General features: G+C 46.9%; 3 pseudogenes; all 3 read left to right on the top strand.

Moving 5' to 3' along the window:
• Positions 1-1,454: 1,454 nt before the first annotated feature.
• Positions 1,455-1,573, top strand: LOC143928975 (5S ribosomal RNA; annotated as a pseudogene).
• Positions 1,574-17,574: 16,001 nt separating this feature from the next.
• Positions 17,575-17,694, top strand: LOC143928787 (5S ribosomal RNA; annotated as a pseudogene).
• A 99-nt stretch (positions 17,695-17,793) lies between these two features.
• On the top strand, positions 17,794-17,912 carry LOC143928454 (5S ribosomal RNA; annotated as a pseudogene).
• Positions 17,913-19,395: the final 1,483 nt, after the last annotated feature.

The following is a 19,395-nucleotide window of genomic DNA, read 5'->3' as shown; positions in this document are numbered from 1 at the left end:
CCAGCCTGCCTCTCTATATACACTAGCTTTTCTTCTGAATATAATAGTCTCTGTCTCTCTCTATAACCAAGCCTGTTTTCTGTATACATTATCATTTGTCCTGTATACACTAGCCTGTCTTATTTATTCTCTACCCTCTCTGTATACAATAGCCTGCCATCTAAATAAAATACATACTTTTTATTCCCAACCTGTTTTCTGTATAATCTAGCCTACCTTCTGTATACCTTAGCCTCTCTGTATAAACTAGCCTTCCTTCTATATACACTGCCATTTATGAGGTAAACAAAGAGTCTAGTGTACATAAATGACAGGCTGTGTCCTGTATACACTAGTCTGTCTTGTTTATTCTCTAGCCTCTCTGTATACAATAGCCTGCCATCTAAATAAATTACATACTTTGTATACCCATCCGGTTTTCTGTATAAACTAGCCTACCTTCTGTATACCTTAGCCTCTCTGTATAAACTAGCCTTCCTTCTATATACACTGCCATTTATGAGGTAAACAAAGAGTATAGTGTACATGAACGACAGGCTAGAGTATAAAGAGAGGATAGGGTATACAGAAGAAAGCCTAGTGTATACAGAACACAGGCTAGTACCCTGAGCCTGGGTGAGAGAGAATGAGGAGCATTTGGAGGGCTTGGTCTTCCACATCCGACCAAGTGTTTGGCATGATGTGGCTCAACATGTCCAGCTGCCGAAAATAAGGACAAGCGTGGGAGGCACACAACACCCACTGTAACAGTGCTAGGTTCCTGTATTACAGAAACAGAACACCAGCAATAAGGGGTATCTTCAGGTGTATACTGTGCAGGAGGCACACAACACCCACTGTAACAGTGCTAGGTTCCCAAGCAGTAAAGGCACTGTCCCTGCCAATCATCCTCTTTCCCTGACCGCCGCAACACATTATACAAGGCCGCCGCGATGGTGGCCTTATATAGTGTGGGGTGTGTACTAAACCCCCCTGAGCTATAATTGGCCACAGGAATCCTGCCTGTGGTCAATTGTGGCTCTCCTCTCAGAGGATGTCATATCTGTTCTTAGTATATAGAACTTATTATGCTCCTCGTAAACTTTTTCAATTTGGCCGAACGGCCGGACGCAAGTTGCCCCCAGTGCGGGAACATGGGGGGAGACATGATGCACATGTTTTGGAGATGCCCGAAGTTGATCCGCTACTGGACGGAGGTGACGGGAACCATTGATCGGGTGTTTGGAACCTCCACCAGGATGGAGGCGAAGTATTGTCTCCTGGGATTAGTTGAAGGAGTTGGAAACCCGGGAAGCAGCCAGATGGTAGTTCTGAGATGCCTATTTCAGGCAAGGAAACTGATTGCCCAACCTTGCTTAGCCTCCAGTGTTGACAATGACTTGTTTTTTTTCGCTTGTTTCCCTAGATGACCATGTTGGCGTTTGTCAAGATGGTTGAGAGTGCCCAAAGAGATCGCCTATGGCCCCATCACCTTGAAAGTGCCCGATCTTGTCTGATCTCGGAGGCTAAGCATTGTCGGGCCTGATTAGTAACTGGATGGAAGACCGACTGGGAATACCAGGTGCCGTATGCTTATTTCTTGATCATACATCACGGGACACAGGAGCTTCAATACATAGTGGGTTATATAGGCACCTCTGGTGATTGGACACTGGTTAACCCCCAATTAAGGAGAATTCCTCCCCTATATAACCCCTCCCATATGGGAGGCACCTCAGTTTTTTCGCCAGTGTCTATGGTGGTTAGTCACGTAAAACATGTGCTATGAAGAAAGCTCTGTGCAGGTCCTTGCGGGCGCCTAATGCCGCGTACACACGATCGAATTGTATGACGTACTTAGTCCGTTGAAACAAATTTCAACGGACAATCCGCTCATGTGTGGGCTTCAGCGGACTTTTTCAGCGTGCAGTCCGGAGTACTAAGAATTTCGGTTTGCACAACAATCTTTCCGTCGTACTTTGGTTTCAGCGGACAATACGGTCGTCAGTATGCTAGTCCGACGGACTAAGAATGGCGCATGCCCAGAAAGGATTTACAGGGCGGAAGCGCTCTGTCTTGTAAAACTAGTGTTCGTATTGAAGCTAGCATATTCGTCATGCTGCTAATTTTGTGTTTTTTTAATATAGCACATTCTTTTCTTCTTCATAATGCAAGAAAAGTGAAGTTGCTTTGCTGCTTATATTCACACAGAGTTATCACAAATGTCTTTATTTATCCTCATCCTATGATTAATATTCCAATTCGAGAATAAAAAAAAAAAAATATATATATATATATATATATATATAAACATACATACATACATATATACATAGATATAGAGATTTTTGGTAAATATATTTCTAGTTATGATTATTCTTGCAGTTCTTGCAGAACTTGCAGTTCTTTACATATATATAATTTTATAATTTATCTATTACTATATATTTTTGGAACTACTATTGTTAGTTATTTATTTATTTTGCTTTTTTTTTGGGGGGGGGGGGGGGTTAAACTAGATGGACTTGTGTTTTTTTGGTCCAAGCAGACTATGTAAGTAGAGATAGATAGATAGATAGATAGATTTCAAATGTTACCCTCAAATTTACAGCGACTGCACTTCCAAGTGCACTTGCAGTTCTTTAAAAATTGCACTTGTAGTTAGCATTTTTATATTAACATGAACGTGCGTTTTGTAAATAACCCCCATAGTCTTTTGACATGTACCTGCCTACTCACAAATAAACTCTGTTTTTTTAATCCCAAAAAAAAAATTACAATATTTTGGGAAAAAATAAATCTTTATTTTTAGTCTGTGCAAAACAAAATCAAGAGGGAGGCAACACTGGAGACACTTTTGAAGTTTGTGAAGCCTTTTGTCCCCCAGGCACACATCAAGTCAGTGGCCACCAAAATTCAGATCCTGTGTAAACATGAAAATAGGGAGCACAACATGGTCCTAGAATCCCACAGACCAGGAACAGCAGCAGATGACATCTATGTCCCCAGACTGTGGTACTACAACAGCCTGCGTCTTCTGTCAGAGCAGACTGAAGCCAGGCAGTCACTTCCGACTCTTCCGTGTAGCCTTCCCTCCACGCTTCACTGGAGGCTGTGCCTCTGGTGGTGGACTTGTGGTAGGAGGAGGAGGAGGAGGAGCAGTAGGGTCTGTGTTGTAGAGTCTGGTGGTTGGTGTTAGCTCACCCTTCAGACCCCTCTGAATACTATCAAAGAAAATAGCCTCGCACAAGTTGCGCTGTCCCTTGTCCATTTCAAGCAACTTGCTGGCCAAATAAGTAGCGTAGGCCTCTTCGGGATTGGGGGGTTTACTAAGCAATTGGCTCGCTTGACGTATAAGCGCCAATGACTCCTCCTCTGTCTGTGTCATCCTCCTGGGCCTTTTGCTGGCTAGGCGGAGGGGAGGGACCTGACTTTCTGTCCAACTCCTGCTGGGCCCAGCTATCTCCTGCGTGTGGCTGGTCCCGGCCTCCTCCTCCATACCACTGGTCCCGGCCTCCTCCTGGGTGAGCTCATCCTGTGTAAAAAATAAATAAATAAATAAATAAAATATGTATATATTTTGACATCATCAATCACTGACAATTTTACAGTTCTCACTTGCAAATACATTTGTCTTGAAATCCAAAAGGCTATCATTTTGACACCATCATTTTTCCATCAGTTCACCAAGATTTTAGCCACATTTGTGGAAACTACTGTATCCTTATATCTAATTTAATTTGTGATGAAATCCTAGATTTGGAAGCAATTCAAACATTGAACTTTATATCATTAATATTTGAGCAATCCAAACTTTATAAACTAAAATATACCTGGCTCCAGCTGGGCGCATCAACTTCTTCCAGGAAGGAAGGGTCTGGATCTTCCTGGGGTGGCTCATCTGAGGTGGAGGGAAGGGTAGACGGAAGAGTGGAAAGTGACTGCCTGGCTTCTGACGGGTCATCCAAAAAACGCAGCCTGTTGTAGTACCACAGCTTAGGTACATATATCTTATCTGCTGCTGCTCCTGATGTGCGGGACTCTAGGATCTTGTTGCGCTCCCGCCTATACATGTTCCGCAGGACCTGAATTTTGGACCCCACAAACGTAATGTCTGCCTGGGGGAGTCGGGTTTTCACAAACTTGTGAAAACAAGTTTCCCCAGTGTTTTCCTCCGGGCAGGACGGCTTGAATATAGTGGGTGCTTGGCATCCCACAGGTTCCTGTGCATCTCAAACATCTCGATGAATTTTGCCAGGAATGCCTCCTCCTTAAAGGGGTCCGGACTGTACTTTTGCATTTTTAGGTCTGAAAAAACAAAAAAAAATAAAGAAATACATAAATACTAATGTGAGACCAAACGCACACTATTTATATTGTGACAATGTAGGCGAGACACACACTACACCCACCCACACTACCCCCACACACACACTACCCCCCCCACACACACCCACACTACCACACACACTACCCCCCCACACACCCACCCCCACACGCACCCACACTACCACACACACTACCCCCCCACACAACCACCCCCACACTACCACACACACTACCCCCCCACACACCCACCCCCACCCCCCCACACACCCACCCACACACTACCCCCCCCCACACACCCACCCCCCCACACACCCACCCCCACACACACCCACACAAAACACCAACCTCACTCAATCACCAACCCACATTAAAATCAACTAACCATCCACAAGGTAAAATCCCACTATATACATTCCTAACGCAGGCCTAAAACCCTAAAAATAAAAAGATCACCATCTTAGCGTCGTGTGTATCACTCGCTGCTTCCGTTCGGACAAACGTACGTCCTCGCAGTAACGCTTTATATACAGCGCATGCGTCAAGCTCCGCCTGCGTCGCCCACGTCGCCCGCCCCTGACGTTCCTTGTGACCGTATTTCCCCACCCCTTTTACCCTTGTTCCGCTGTGGGAGAGCAGGACGGCTTGAATATAGTGGGTGCTTGGCATCCCACAGGTTCCTGTTCATCTCAAACATCTCAATGAATTTTGCCAGGAATGCCTCCTCCTTAAAGGGGTCCGGACTGTACTTTTGCATTTTTAGGTCTGAAAAAAACAAAAAATAAATAAAGAAATACATAAATACTAATGTCAGACCAAACGCACACTATTTATATTGTGACAATGTAGGCGAGACACACACTACACCCACACTACACCCACCCACACTACCCCCACACACACACTACCCCCCCCACACACACCCCCACTACCACACACACTACCCCCCCACACACCCACCCCCACACACACCCACACTACCACACACACTACCCCCCCACACACCCACCCCCACCCCCACACACACACTACCCCCCCACACACCCACCCCCACCCCCCCACACACCCACCCCCACACACACCCACACACTACCCCCCCACACACCCACCCCCACCCCCACACACACCCACACAAAACACCAACCCCACTCAATCACCAACCCACATTAAAATCAACTAACCATCTACAAGGTAAAATCCCACTATATACATTCCTAACGCAGGCCTAAAACCCTAAAAATAAAAAGATCACCATCTTACCATCGTGTGTATCACTCGCTGCTTCCGTTCGGACAAACGTACGTCCTCGCGGTAACGCTTTATATACAGCGCATGCGTCAAGCTCCGCCTGCGTCGCCCACGTCGCCCGCCCCTGACGTTTCTTGTGACCGTATTTCCCCGCCCCTTTTACCCTCGTTCCGCTGTGGGAGAGCAGCTAGATAAAGATGGCGGATGTATTTTCTGAGAGCAGCGCGGAGGAAAGCCCTGAACCCAATACTTCCAGAGCTAGGAAGAGGTTTAAGGCCACAAACATGTCTTTCGAAGAGATGGTGGAGATGGTGGACATCTTAAGAAAAGAAGATTACGATGGGAAAAATGGCCCCTATCCCAAACCCAATATCCGGAAGGACAGAATAATGAGTACAGTAGTGAGCACTTTGGAGAACACATTTGGTGTCCGAAGAGCTAAAGATCAACTCCGCAAACGCTGGTCGGATATAAAATCCAGGGAGCCAGATCAATACAGGAGAATAAAAAAGGCGCTCAAAAAAAGTGAGTACTTTGCGCTTATTTTGACGTTCGTACCTACCCGTTCGTAAAAGTTGGTAAATCTGGTGTATTAAACTGTCGTCTGCTTGATCGTTCGTATGACTGTACGTAAATGGCGCGTATCAGTATATGGTATTGGTTTAGGTTTTTTATTTGTTATTTCTTTTATTGTTGTTAATGATATCTTGAATTGTGACATTCAATTTAGGATATCCTTGTGTACATATCTTTATAGCTACAACTGTTTCATCACTTTATTCAGTGTAATGTATTGTAATTAAAGCGGGAGTCCACCGGGACTCCGCGTTTTTTTTTTTTTTTAAAAGCCAGCAGCTACAAATACTGCAGCTGCTGACTTTTAAAATAGTGACACTTACCTGTCCAGCGCGCCCGCGATGTCGGCACCCGAAGCCGATCGCTAGGTCGTCTGTCGGGTCCTGCCGCCGCCATCTTGGGTATGGGAATCAGGAAATGGAGCCTTTCGGCTTCATTTCCCGGTTCCCTACTGCGCATGCGCGAGCCGCGCGGCGCAATCCGGACAGTCCCCGCTGCCTCTGGGAACTGTGTGTTTCCCAGCAGGCAGCGGGGCACTTGCGCAAAGGGGCGGGCAGTTGCGGAAAGGGGCGTAATCTACGCCCCTTTCCGCAGACAGCTATCCCGGAAGTGGGTGCAGTTACCTGGATTATCCAGGTAACTGCACCCCCCTCCCCCCTGAAAGGTGCCAATTGTGGCTCCGGAGGGGGGGGGATTCCGATGAGCGGAGGTCCATTTTAGGGTGGACCTCCGCTTTAAGATATAGATATATAAGTTCCACATCTCAACTGGGGATAATTTCGTGTAGTTTGGGACATCATAGAACATTTTTTGAGATCATCACACACAGGGACTCAAGGGGATGATTCTGGTGTGTCCATCTATGAAACTTGGCTAAATGATGTAAAGTATCACAGTTTGTTTAAAGGCTAGGTTCACACTGCTGCTATGTATGAGATCGGATGTGGTTCGCACTGCACTGTAGTGCAAATCACATGTGATCTCTGTGCGATGCGATTTCAGCCATACAGGTAGTATGGCAGAATTTGCATGGCATCCGGCACAAACTTGTAAAGGACCCTTTTTTTAAGCCACAGCAGAATCGGATCGCATGGGTGTTCACATCATGCGATCCGATTCCTGTCTGAGTTTGCAGATTGCACTGCAATATGCGAACTGATCTGGGGGTGTCATTAAAGGTTTCACTGACACTCCCAGCAGTTTGCATAGGGTCGTGTGAACTGCCTCCGGGAGGCATGCGATGTGGGAACCCACAGTAGATTTGCAGCTTTCACGCATCACAGCAGTGTGAACCCAGCCTAAAAGGTAATTTAAATGATGTATTCAACTAGGATTTTGTAACAACTAGCTAATAATTGTACACCACTTCGAACCAATGTTTAATATTCAGATTTCTGGATTCAAATATCACTGGGCTTAAAAGTCTACCTTTTTTGGTTTGTTTCATTCTCATAGGGGAACAAAGACTCAGACATGAGTTGGAGCAGCCCAGGACCCCTCGACCTCACCAGCCTGATTGGGCAGTTAGCCCAAGCCCAGTGCCAGAGGACCCCAGCCCAGTGCCAGAGGACCCCAGCCCAGTGCCAGAGGTGGAGGGGCCAGAGGTGGAGGTAGAAGAAGAGGTGGTGGAGGTACTCACCCCACAAAGTGAGTGTCTGACAACGCAGCTTAAGGTAAACCATTAATGCCTGCATATGTTAACACTATTTTTTTTTGTACACCTTTTTTAGGTGATGATCTGGTTGTAGAAGGACAAGCCGCAGAGCCATTCACAACTGACAGCGCCCAGAGGCTGATTGGGCAGATCATGGTCTGGAATGGCGAGATCGATTGCATGCGGAACCAGATCCGCAACATGCACAGGCAGTTGGACACCATTCAGCAGCAAATGAAGAACATGATCAATGTTTTGGGGAGAATCTAAGCCCCTTTTCCCTAAAATGCAAGATCATGTTCTTCATTTGCTTGCAAAAATCATTTTATGTTTTTTGAAATTTTAATTCAGTTTTTTAGAGTCCAAATTTAGAAGATGCACACAGTGTGTCAACATGTGCTATGTGCCATCAGAGGATCTCAATGTACGTATTTTGTGTTTGCAACCCCTTCCTCATTCTAGTATGTGAGAGGAAGGGATTGCACCCACAAAACGCATCCATTGATCACTCATAATGGGAGATAGCACATGTTGACATTACCAATTTTTGGTGCACATCTTCTAAATTTGGCTTTTACCCTTGTTTTATGTAAATAGTTCAACTTTTAACATCCAACAAATATGTATGTGTGTATATATCTAGATTTTTTATTCTTTTCAAAAAAAAAAAAATATATATATATATATATATATATATATTGTTTACTACAAAAAATCTATATTGTTTACCAAAAAAAAAAAAAAAAGGCACTTGTTTCAATGTGCACTATTACAACTTTTCTAAAAAGATATGTGTGTGTCTCCTTCTTTCAATACTCAGCATCTTTTTGGGAAGTAATTTTGTGTTTTCTGTGACAAAGGACCTTATTTCCTATTGGGGAAAAAAAAAAAAAAACACTTTGCAATACAAATGCACTATGACAGAAATATGCAATTAGTGGAAATCCAGCTGTTGCATAACTAAAAGTCCCATGAAGCATAGTAAGACTGACAGCTACAAGCATGAGACCCAGAGGCATGATGGACTTGTAGTTTTGCACCAGCTGCAGGTCCGCCAATTGCATATCCCTGAATTAGGAGAATGTAGGAGACAACCACCTTGAAAAGCAAACAAGAACCAAACTTAAAAATTTGATCAGACAATATATATTTGAACAAAAGGAAATCTTTATTGCTCAGCTGGCATTGGAATAGCCCCCCTACCATTAAAATAGGTGACATACTGGTCACGCACCTCACGTGCTGTTTGGGGGGCTAAGCCAGGATGGGCATGATCCAGCCCTGTGAGTTCAGGAATTAGTCCGGCCTCAGGCCCAATTGGCTGCAGGTAATGGGTTCCTGAATGTTTTCTTAAAAAGTTGTGTAAAATGCAGCAGCAGAGAATGACATAGTTCAGTTTGTACTCTGCCAAGTTTATTGCTGTCAAAAACAGACGGAACCGGCTGGCCATAATACCAAAGGCATTCTCCACAACCCTTCTTGCTCTGGCCAGCCGGTAATTAAAAACCCTCCTCTCCGGGGTGAGGGTCCTTTGGGGGAAGGGCTTCATCAAATGGTCACTCAGACCGAATGCTTCATCAGCGATAAAAACAAAAGGTAGACCCTCCACATTATCAGCATCTGGTGGCAAGTCCAGGCCACCAGTGATGAGACGGTGGCAGAACTCGGTCTGCCTAAACACTCCTCCGTCTGACATCCGGCCGTTCTTCCTCCACATAGATAAAGTCATATTGTGCTGACACCACCGCCATTAACACCACACTATGGAACCCCTTATAATTCCAGTAGTAGGACCCCGAATGGGGTGGGGGCACAATCCGCACATGTTTCCCGTCGATCGCCCCTCCACAGTTGGGAAAGTCCCAACGGACAGCGAACTGGGAAGCCACAGTCTGCCATTCCTGTGGCGTGGAAGGAAACTGGGGAGTCAAACACAGGTAAAAAAAATAAATAAATTAGTCATTAAATCAAAACAATTCATAACAAATAAAACTCAAAAACATTTTGGAACAGCAGTTAAACATAAATATTGAAAATGTTTTTCTGCAAAAAAAACAAATAGACGGCCCAATTCCCAGATTACTCAGCCCTCTGATGGACCAGGGGACATAAGTTATGTGGGTGAGTGGGGTGGGGGCCTAATTAATGAGTATACAATCCCTGAAACCAATTTGAGTGGGGTGGGGGCCTAATTAATGAGTATAAAATCCCTGAAACCAATTTGAGTGGGGTGGGGGCCTAATTAATGAGTATACAATCCCTGAAAACAATTCCAAAAGGGTGGGGGGCAGTAAAACAGTACAATGGAGCTGACAATATGAATTAAGAGAAAAACAGTCTCGGCTGTGGGTGTATAGGGGCCCAGGATTGCATGCTGGGGACGTTAGTGAAAGCAAATATGCACGTGGGACACAAAAAGGTAAAAGCAATAAAAAAATGACACACAAAAAAAAATAATAAATCAAAAAAAAAATTGCATGTATTCATATAAAGGGGACATTCACAGCATATTCCTGTCATGGATATTAAAAGTCATGATGAAATTAATACAAACATACAATGCAATATTAAAAGAACAAACTTACCTTCATATATTCCTTCTGCAGGACCCGAATAATGGCAGAATAGGTCTCTGGAATAATGATCCCCAGAGCCTGGGGGGAGATGCCTGTAGAGAACTTGAGGTCCCGAAGGCTTCTCCCTGTCGCCAAGTAGCGCAACGTGCCGACGAGCCTCTGCTCCGGAGTGATGGCTTGCCGCATGCAGGTATCCTGCCTGCTGATATAAGGGGTCAGCAAAGCCAGCAGACGGTGAAAAATGGGGTCCGTCATCCTGAGATAATTCCTGAAATCATCAGGATTATTCTCACGGATCTCACGGAGTAAAGGCATATGCGAGAATTGGTCGCGCTGGCGCAACCAATTCTTTGTCCATGAACTCCTCCTCGCCCTGTTCACAGACTGGGCTCGAGTCAAAGTATTAACCCTAACACCAAGCCCCCATATAGCACGAACTCGAGAACGAGTACGTCCACTCTCCATGGCTTTGAAACGGTCGGCTGGACAAACAAGCTTAACTGAACGCACTGAAGAACAGCCAGACCTATGAAGAATGATCTGAAACCCAGAAACGAGCGGACCAGAAGCGCCTAACAACAGGTACCAACTGATCCACGCGTACCGAAAGACAGATACAAACCTCACAGGCAGACTGCGCCGCAGAAAACGGACGAATTAAGCTGAAGTCTGAAAAGCGCGAATCGTCTCTAACCAAACTTCCACTAACGCAAAGTCAGCAGAAGGAGCCCAAAGGGTGCTTTGCTGTGTCTTGGACTTCCTATTTCTAGTCCCGTCGTACGTGCTGTACGTCATCGCGCAAGCTTTCGTCGGACTGTTTGTGTATCCGTGTGTGGTCAAGTCCATTCAGTAGAAAGTACGCCGGATTGTCCGTAGGATTGTATGACGGACTAAGTACGTCATACAATTAGATCGTGTGTACGCGGCATTAGGTCTACAACAAACCGAATCCATATCTCGGGCCGATATTTTGACTCCCAAGATGATATGGTACCCGGGCCTTGTCATCCGAAGAAACAAGGTTTTGCCTGTAAGTCCTCTCCTATTGATAGACTGGGCTCTGGGAAAACCAGACTTGGTGTACTATTTACATAGTGGCACGAAAGTTTCTGGCAGAGTCTTTTACAAGGTCCAGGTAGTTGGTTCTTCTGAGAAGGAACCCCAAAAAAACCCTGAAGGTTAGCACAACTCTGCCTGCTGTGATGGGTAAAGGCTGGAATCTGTCTGTTTTCAGCAATTCCTGTGGCGAGGACAGGTAAGGGAAGTTAATCCTATATAAATTATATTATGGATTTCTTCATTGAGTAGTTGTATGTCTTACCTGGTTTCTACCACTAGAGGAAGTAAGAGCAGCCTGATGCATACTTACATGCATTTCAGATACACACGCTCAGTGAAGCCTGGTTCTCCCAGATGACTCACGTCTCAACTGCAATCTCTTCCACAATGAAGGTAATACAGGGGCCCCACGTAGTCTGGGGGTCCCACGCAGCTCCTATGGCGATTCCCTTCCCCCCTGGATAACGGCGGTCCTCGTGCACGTGGGCACGCGTGTGCACACACGCCGAGCGCGCTCCCATGCTAATGGAGGAGGGGGGAGTGTGGTTGCAAGCCGTGCACGTCGGTGTGCATGGCGCTGTACTGCGCAGGCGCCAGGCGGCAGTTTTAAAAAGCCCAGAGCGTCAGAGGGCTGTAAGTGGAGACACAGGAGCTGTGGGCAGTAAGCATCCCAAGGGATTGGATACAGGCAAACCTAAGACACCTACTCAGCATCAGGTTGTGCAGTTTAAGCATACTGTATATATTTATTGTGAGACTTTAAGCACAACAGTGATTGCACTTTGTACTAGTACCTCTGCTTTGTAGCTTAAGACTGTGTCTCCTCGTAAGAGGGTCTCAGAGGGAGGTAACAAGGGCACTGGTAAGTCACCGCCTAGGTCTATGGGTTCTAAAAATGCCTGTAGGTTACCATCCCCCCCCCCCCTACAAGACTGGAGCCAGCCTCACAGAATGAGTCAGTGCCCCTCTCAGGTTTTGCAGCCTCTCCTAATATTTCAGCCCCGGTATACGCCACTGAGGACTCCCTTAGGGCTACATTGGGGGGTTTTGAAGGGAGAATCATGAATTTGATTTCAGCTTCCCTGAAAGATAGCAGGAAAAGGGGTAGATCCCCTCCCTCTGCTGAGATTCCTCTTTCAGATGACACTTCTGAAAATGAGGAGAGATCCCTATCTTGGGACAGGGATCTTGAGCAGTCGGATGAATCAGAGGAAGAGGAGAGAGTCCCCTCCTCCCAGGCGCTCAGAAAACAGGTGCTGTATTATACTAAATTGGTGAGTACCACATTCAGAATAACTGCTGCTGAGATCGCTACGTCCTCTGTTTCTTCCCTGGGAGTCAGGAAAATCCCACAGACTGCCTTTTCCTTTCCAATTCATCCCTTAATGGATAAATTGTTGTATGAGGATTGGGGACATCCCGATAAACTGTTTGCTCCTCCTAAAAGGATTTCTATGCTTTATCCTCTGGAGGAAAGTTTCACCAAGAAATGGGGGGTCCCATCTGTCGATGCGGCTGTTTCTTGCGTGAATAGAAACCTGACCTGTCCTTTGGATAATGCTCAGGTATTTAAAGATCCAACTGATAAGAAGCTGGAAACATTATTAAAAGCCTCCTTTTCCATGACTGGCGCTGTAGTGCAACCTACAGTCGCAGCTGTGGGGTTGTGTCAGTTCCTCAAGGAACAGGTTAAGCAGATGCTTGGCCTCCTTCCCAGTGAGGAAGTGTAGAATTATGCAGAAATACCTCAAATTCTGTGTTTCATGATTGATGTGATTTTGGTTTCTGTCCAACAAGCATCTTCTTTGTCTCTCCTGTTGGTACACATGCGAAGGGCCCTATGGCTAAAGAATTGGGCAGCTGAGCTATCATGCAAGAAGCATTTGATTGGGTTCCCGTTTAAAGGGGAACGTTTGTTTGGAGAAGAATTAGACAAAATCATCCAAAAAATTTCAGGGGGTAAATCTACTCTCCTTCCAGTCAAAAGGAGTAAACGTCCATCATTTAGTCGTTCTCTCTCTCCCGGAGCATCAAGCTCTAAGCAGTGGCGACGGCCTTCTCAACCCCCCTCTACAGGAGAGGCTCAAGGCCGGGCCCAGGGGCAGAAGAAATCCTGGGGGTGAAAGCCTGCCAAGCAGAGCCCAAAAGCTTCCTTGTGAAGGGGCGCCCCCGCTCGGCCGAGTGGGGGGAAGGCTCCTGCAGTTTGCGGAAGCCTGGCGGGAAGAGATCCGGGACAAGTGGGTGGTCTCTTCGGTATCTCTGGGCTACAAGCTGGAGTTTCAGGAGATTCCACCTTCTCGCTTTCTAAGGTCAAGGATTCCCAGGGACCCAGTAAAGCAAAGACCGCTATTTCTGGCCTTAGATCACTTACTATCCCAGGGGGTGATAGTAGAAGTGGACCCAAAAGAACAGGGTTCAGGGTTTTACTCGAATCTCTTCCCTGTTCCAAAGCCAAATGGAAGTGTCAGACCTATCCTGGATCTGAAGGATCTGAACCGGTTTTTACGCATCTGGTCCTTCCGAATGCAATCAATTCGCACTGTGGTCTCCTCCCTGCAAGGGGGAGCGTTTATGGCATCAATAGACATCAAGGATGCATATCTCCATGTGCTAATTTTTCCCGTACACCAAAAGTATCTAAGGTTCGCGGTAGAGCGGCGCCATTTTCAATTTGTGGCCTTGCCGTTCAGGCTCGCTACGGCCCCTCGAGTCTTCACAAAGATTCTGGACCCTCTCTTGGCAAACCTAAGAGCTCAGGGTATAGCCATCATGGCTTATCTAGACGATTTGCTTCTCATAGAGAAAACAGTAGCGCTCCTGAACCACAGTGTTACCAGAATGCTAGAACACCTGGAACGCCTAGGATGGATTATAAACCTAGAAAAGTCGTCCCTACAGCCTGCTACCAGGTTGGAATAGATGGGTATGGTTATCGACACCGCTAAGGGCAAGGTGTTTCTATCAAGGCCAAAAGCCTTGGCCATTGGGGATCTGGTGCGCCTAATTCTGGGCAGTAGATCTTCCCCCATTCAGTCGTGCATGAGACTGTTAGGGAAAATGGTCGCCTCCTTCGAAGGCCGTTCCATTCGCCCAGTTCCACTCAAGGCCTCTGCAAAGATGCAGAGGAACAGGAAGCCCCAGTCCTTGGATCTTCCTATGCGTCTATCCCCAGGGACACGCAAGAGTCTCGTCTGGTGGTTACAAACTGTGAATTTGCTGAAAGGCAAAACTTTTATTCCTCTTCCATGGAAGATTATTACCACAGATGCCAGCTTGACAGGCTGGGGAGCAGTGTTGGAGGAGACGTGCTCGCAGGGGAAATGGTCTGCGATCGAGAAGCTATTGCCCATAAATGTCTTGGAGATCCGGGCAGTTTATATGGCTCTCATAAACTGGTCTTTCAGACTACGGGATCTCCCTGTTCGGGTTCAGTCCGACAATGCCACAGCAGTGGCCTATATCAATCACCAGGGCGGTACCAGGAGTCTGGTTGCGCAAAAAGAGGTGAATCGCATACTTGTCTGGGCAGAAAGGCATGTTCCATGCCTTTCTGCAGTCTTCATTCCAGGAGTGGAAAATTGGCAGGCGGATTTTCTGAGCCGCCAGCAGTTGTGCCCAGGAGAATGGGCTCTGCACCCCGACGTGTTTTGGAACATATGTCGCAGGTGGGGTACTCCAGACTTAGATCTGTTTGCGTCCAGGTTCAACAGAAAACTGGGCAAATTTGTGTCAAGGACAAGAGATACACTCGCTCAGGGGTCGGATGCTCTGACAGTTCCCTGGGATCAGTACAATTTGATATATGCCTTCCCCCCGTGCCCCCTTCTGTCGCGGTTCCTGGGAAGAGTCAAGAGGGAGACAAAGTCGGTTCTTTTGGTAGCCCCGGCTTGGCCCAGGCGACCGTGGTACGCAGAGATCATGAAGTTGGCAGTAGGCAGGCCGTGGATCCTCCCTCTCCGGCCAGATCTGCTCTCACAGGGTCCAATTTACCATCCTGCTTTACACAGTCTGAATTTGACTGGTGCGGGATCTGAATTAGGTTCTCTCAGCTTTGCAGGGGAAACCTTTTGAACCTTTGCATCAGGCTTTGTTAGTTCTTTTGACTAAAAAATTGGTTTTCTTGGTAGCCATATCCACGGCTAGAAGAGTGTCAGAACTAGCAGCTCTCTCCAGCAAAGAGCCGTATCTAATTATTCATAAGGACCGGGTGGTAATGCGTCCCAACAGGTCCTTTCTGCCTAAGGTGGTTTCAGGATTCCATTTGAATCAAGATGTAATCCTACCATCCTTTTTTCTGGACCCACAGTCTGCAGAAGAAGAATCTTTGCACACTTTGGATGTGGTAAGGACAATCAGTATCTATCTTCAGGCAACTGCTCAGATAACGAAAATTGATTGCTTATTTATTTTGCCGGAAGGCCCTAGGAAGGGGCAGGCGGCATCAAAATCCACTCTCTCAAGGTGGATTAGACAGATTATTTCTCAGGCGTATAGTGTTAAAGGGAAGATCCCTCCTTTTCAAGTGAAAGCGCACTGAACTAGGGCTGTAAGTGCTTCTTGGGCAGTGCATCACCAGGCCTCCCTGGCTCAGATCTGTAAGGCTGCAACTTGGTCATCAGTCCACACATTCACCAGATTCTATCAGGTGGATGTCAGAGGGCAAGAGGATATCGCCTTTGGGCGCAGTGTACTGCAGGCTGCAGTTTAGGTCCTCCGGTCCTTGGCGGTCTATATATTATGATCTGTGTCTCCCTCCCCTCAATCTGAGCATTGCTTTGGGACATCCCACTATGCAATGAAGATCCTGTGTCCCGTGATGTATGATCAAGAAAATAGGATTTTTATATACAGCTTACCTGTAAAATCCTTTTCTTGAGAGTACATCACGGGACACAGGAGCTTCATTACATAGTGGGTTATATAGGCACCTCTGGTGATTGGACACTGGTTAACCCCCAATTAAGGAGAATTCCTCCCCTATATAACCCCTCCCATATGGGAGGCACCTCAGTTTTGTAGCAAATAGGAAACCACGTAAAACCCAAGAGGGGTGGGAGCCCTGTGTCCCGTGATGTACTCTCAAGAAAAGGATTTTACAGGTAAGCTTTCTTGAGAGTATATCACGGGACACAGGGGGGGGGGGGTTAACCAGTGTCCAATCACCAGTAATGAAGCTCCAGTGTCCCGTGATGTACTCTCAAGAAAAGGATTTTACAGGTAAGCTGCATATAAAAATCCTATTTTTTATGTTGTTGGCGTTGACCTGTTTTTTTTTCGCTTGTTTCCCAAGATGACCATCTTGGCGTTTGTCAAGAGGGTTGAGAGTGCCCAAAGAAAGTGCCTACGGCCAAATCACCCTGAAAGTGACCGATCTTGTCTGATCTCGTAGGCTAAACATTGTCGGGCCTGATTAGTAACTGGATGGGAGACCGACTGGGAATACCAGGTGCCGTAGCCTTCTTTTTATGTTGTTGGCGTTGACATGTTTTTTTTTTCCCGCTTGTTTCCCAAGGTGACCATCTTGGCATTTGTCAAGAGGGCTGAGAGAGCCCAAAGAAATCTCCTACGGCCACATCACCCTGAAAGCTCCCGATCTCATCTGATCTCAGAGGCTAAGCAGGGTCCGGCCTGGATAGTACCTAATTACAGGTGCCGTAGGAATCTTTTTATATTGTTGGCTTTGACCTGTTTTTTTTTTTTCGCTTGTTTCCCAAGGTGACCATTTTAGCCTCTGTCAAGAGCTTTGAGTATGTCCCGAAGCGTTCGCCTAAGGCCACATCACCCTGAAAGCACCCGATCTCAGAGGCTAAGCAGGGTCAGGGTCAGATGGGAGACCGCCAGGGTCTATCTTGTTGGCGTTGACCTGTTTTTTTTCACTTGTTTCCCAAGATGACCATCTTGGCATTTGTCAAGAGGGTTGAGAGTGTCTGAATAGAACACCTATGGCCACATCACCCTGAAAGCGCACAATCTCATCTGATCTCGGAGGCCTAGCAGTGTACGGCCTGGTTAATACCTGTATGGGAGACCATCTGTGAATACCAGGTGCTGTAGGCTTCTTTTTATGTTGTTGGCGTTGACCTGTTTATTTTTGCTTATTTCCCAAGGTGACCATCTTGGCGTTTAACAAGAGGGTTGAGAGTGCCCAAAGAGATCACCTACGGCCCCCATCACCCTGAAAGCACCCGATCTTGTCTGATCTCGGAGGCTAAGCAGTGTCGGGCCTGGTTAGTACCAGGATGGGAGAACGTCTGGGAATAACAGGTGCCGTAGGCTTCTTTTTATGTTGTTGGCCTTGACCTGTTTTTTTTTACTTGTTTCCCAAGGTGACCATCTTGGCGTTTGTCAAGAGGGTTGAGAGTGCCCGAAGAGATCACCTACGGCCCCATCACCCTGAAAGTGCCCAATCTCGTCTGATCTTGGAGGCTAAACAGTGTTGGGCCTGGTTAGTACCTGGATGGGAGACCACCTGGGAATACCAGGTGCCATAGGCTTCTTTTTATGTTGTTGGCTTTGACCTGTTTTTTTCGCTTGTTTCTCAAGGCGACCATCTTGGCGTTTGTCAAGAGGGTTTGGGCGTGTCTTGAAGAGAACGCTTACGGCCACATCACTCTGAAAGCACCCGATCTCGTTTGATTTCAGAGGCTAAGTAGTGTCAGGCCTGGTTAGTACCTGGATGGGTGTCAGGTTACCTTGAGGCGAGGTGACAGGTGCACACCGTAGGATCAGAAGTGCACCGCAAGGTTGTGGACCCTACGGCTGACTGCTGCAGACGGGGGACAGATCCCACTGGGGTTAGAGCGTAAGATTCCCTGGGGCGCAGAGTCTAAGAGCCAGCAGGTGTTCACCAGCGCCTCTGGTGGTGAGGATGGACTTGGCTGCAACTGGCTCTAGGTCGCAACCCCCAGGGTCCCCAGCTCACACCCACAGTAGGCAACAGGAGGATAGGGATGGTGAGGGACAAAGCCAAGGTCGGGCCACAAGCAGACAAGAATAGTCGGGGACACGCCAAAGGGTCTGGATCACAGGCAAACAGGGATAGTCAAAACACGCCAAAGTCGGTAACGGAAAACAGTAGCAGAGCACACGGCAGAAAACAGGAAGCTAACACACAAAGGAATACACAATGGTTGATCAGCACTGATGGCCTGCAGTGCACAGGTTAATATAGGGCTCCCTGATAGGGCCAGGGGTGGAGCCATGCTTAGAGGAGAGGTTATAAAAACCACCAGGTGGAAGTGGGTGGCCTCTTAGACTGAAGACATGGGGGGAGGTAAGCAAACACAGGAAGATCACTGCATAACCATGACAATGGGAGACTGCCTTGGAAGACCAGGTGCCATAGAAGGATCTGGCCTGGTTAGTGTCTTGATTGGGAGATCGCCTGGGAACACCGGATGCAGTAGGCTTCTTTTTATGTTGTTGGCTTTGACCTGTTTTTTTTTAGCTTGTTTCCCAAGGTGACCATCTTGGCCTTTGTCAAGAGGCTTCAGAGTGCCCAAAGAGAGTGCCTACGGCCAAATCAACCTGAAAGAGCCCAATCTCATCTGATCTCGGAGGCTAAGCAGTGATTGGCCTGGTTAGTACCTGGATGGGAGACCCCGTGACCACGTCCCTTAGTGACGAAACGCGTAGGGAAGAGGAGCGACGTCCTGACGTCACCAGCTCACGTGTTTGTTCCGGAAGTATTGGGCGCTGCATATCGAGACCGGCCGGCTCGAATCTGTTATGCGATCTGTATACTGATATCTTGTAAGTGTGCAATTTGCTTTTTTAACTTCATTAAAGTATCTGAGTTTTACACTATTGCGAGTTTTATTTCCTTTACGGTCACTGACGAGAGGAAGTGTTTGGAGGCTGGGAGAAGTATTTTGTTCCTATATCCACCTGTGAACATCCTGGGGGAATCAGTCACTTGCGCTGTACTGTTCTCCATAACAAAGAACCATATACCTTTGGTAAGCTGCAGTGTTATCT

The sequence above is a fragment of the Lithobates pipiens genome, unplaced genomic scaffold, assembly GCF_037356315.1.
Source record: "Lithobates pipiens isolate NorthernLeopardFrog02 unplaced genomic scaffold, aLitPip1_a1.2 Scaffold_23, whole genome shotgun sequence".
In the NCBI taxonomy this organism is placed as follows: domain Eukaryota; kingdom Metazoa; phylum Chordata; class Amphibia; order Anura; family Ranidae; genus Lithobates; species Lithobates pipiens.
This window is presented reverse-complemented; position numbering and strand designations above follow the sequence as displayed.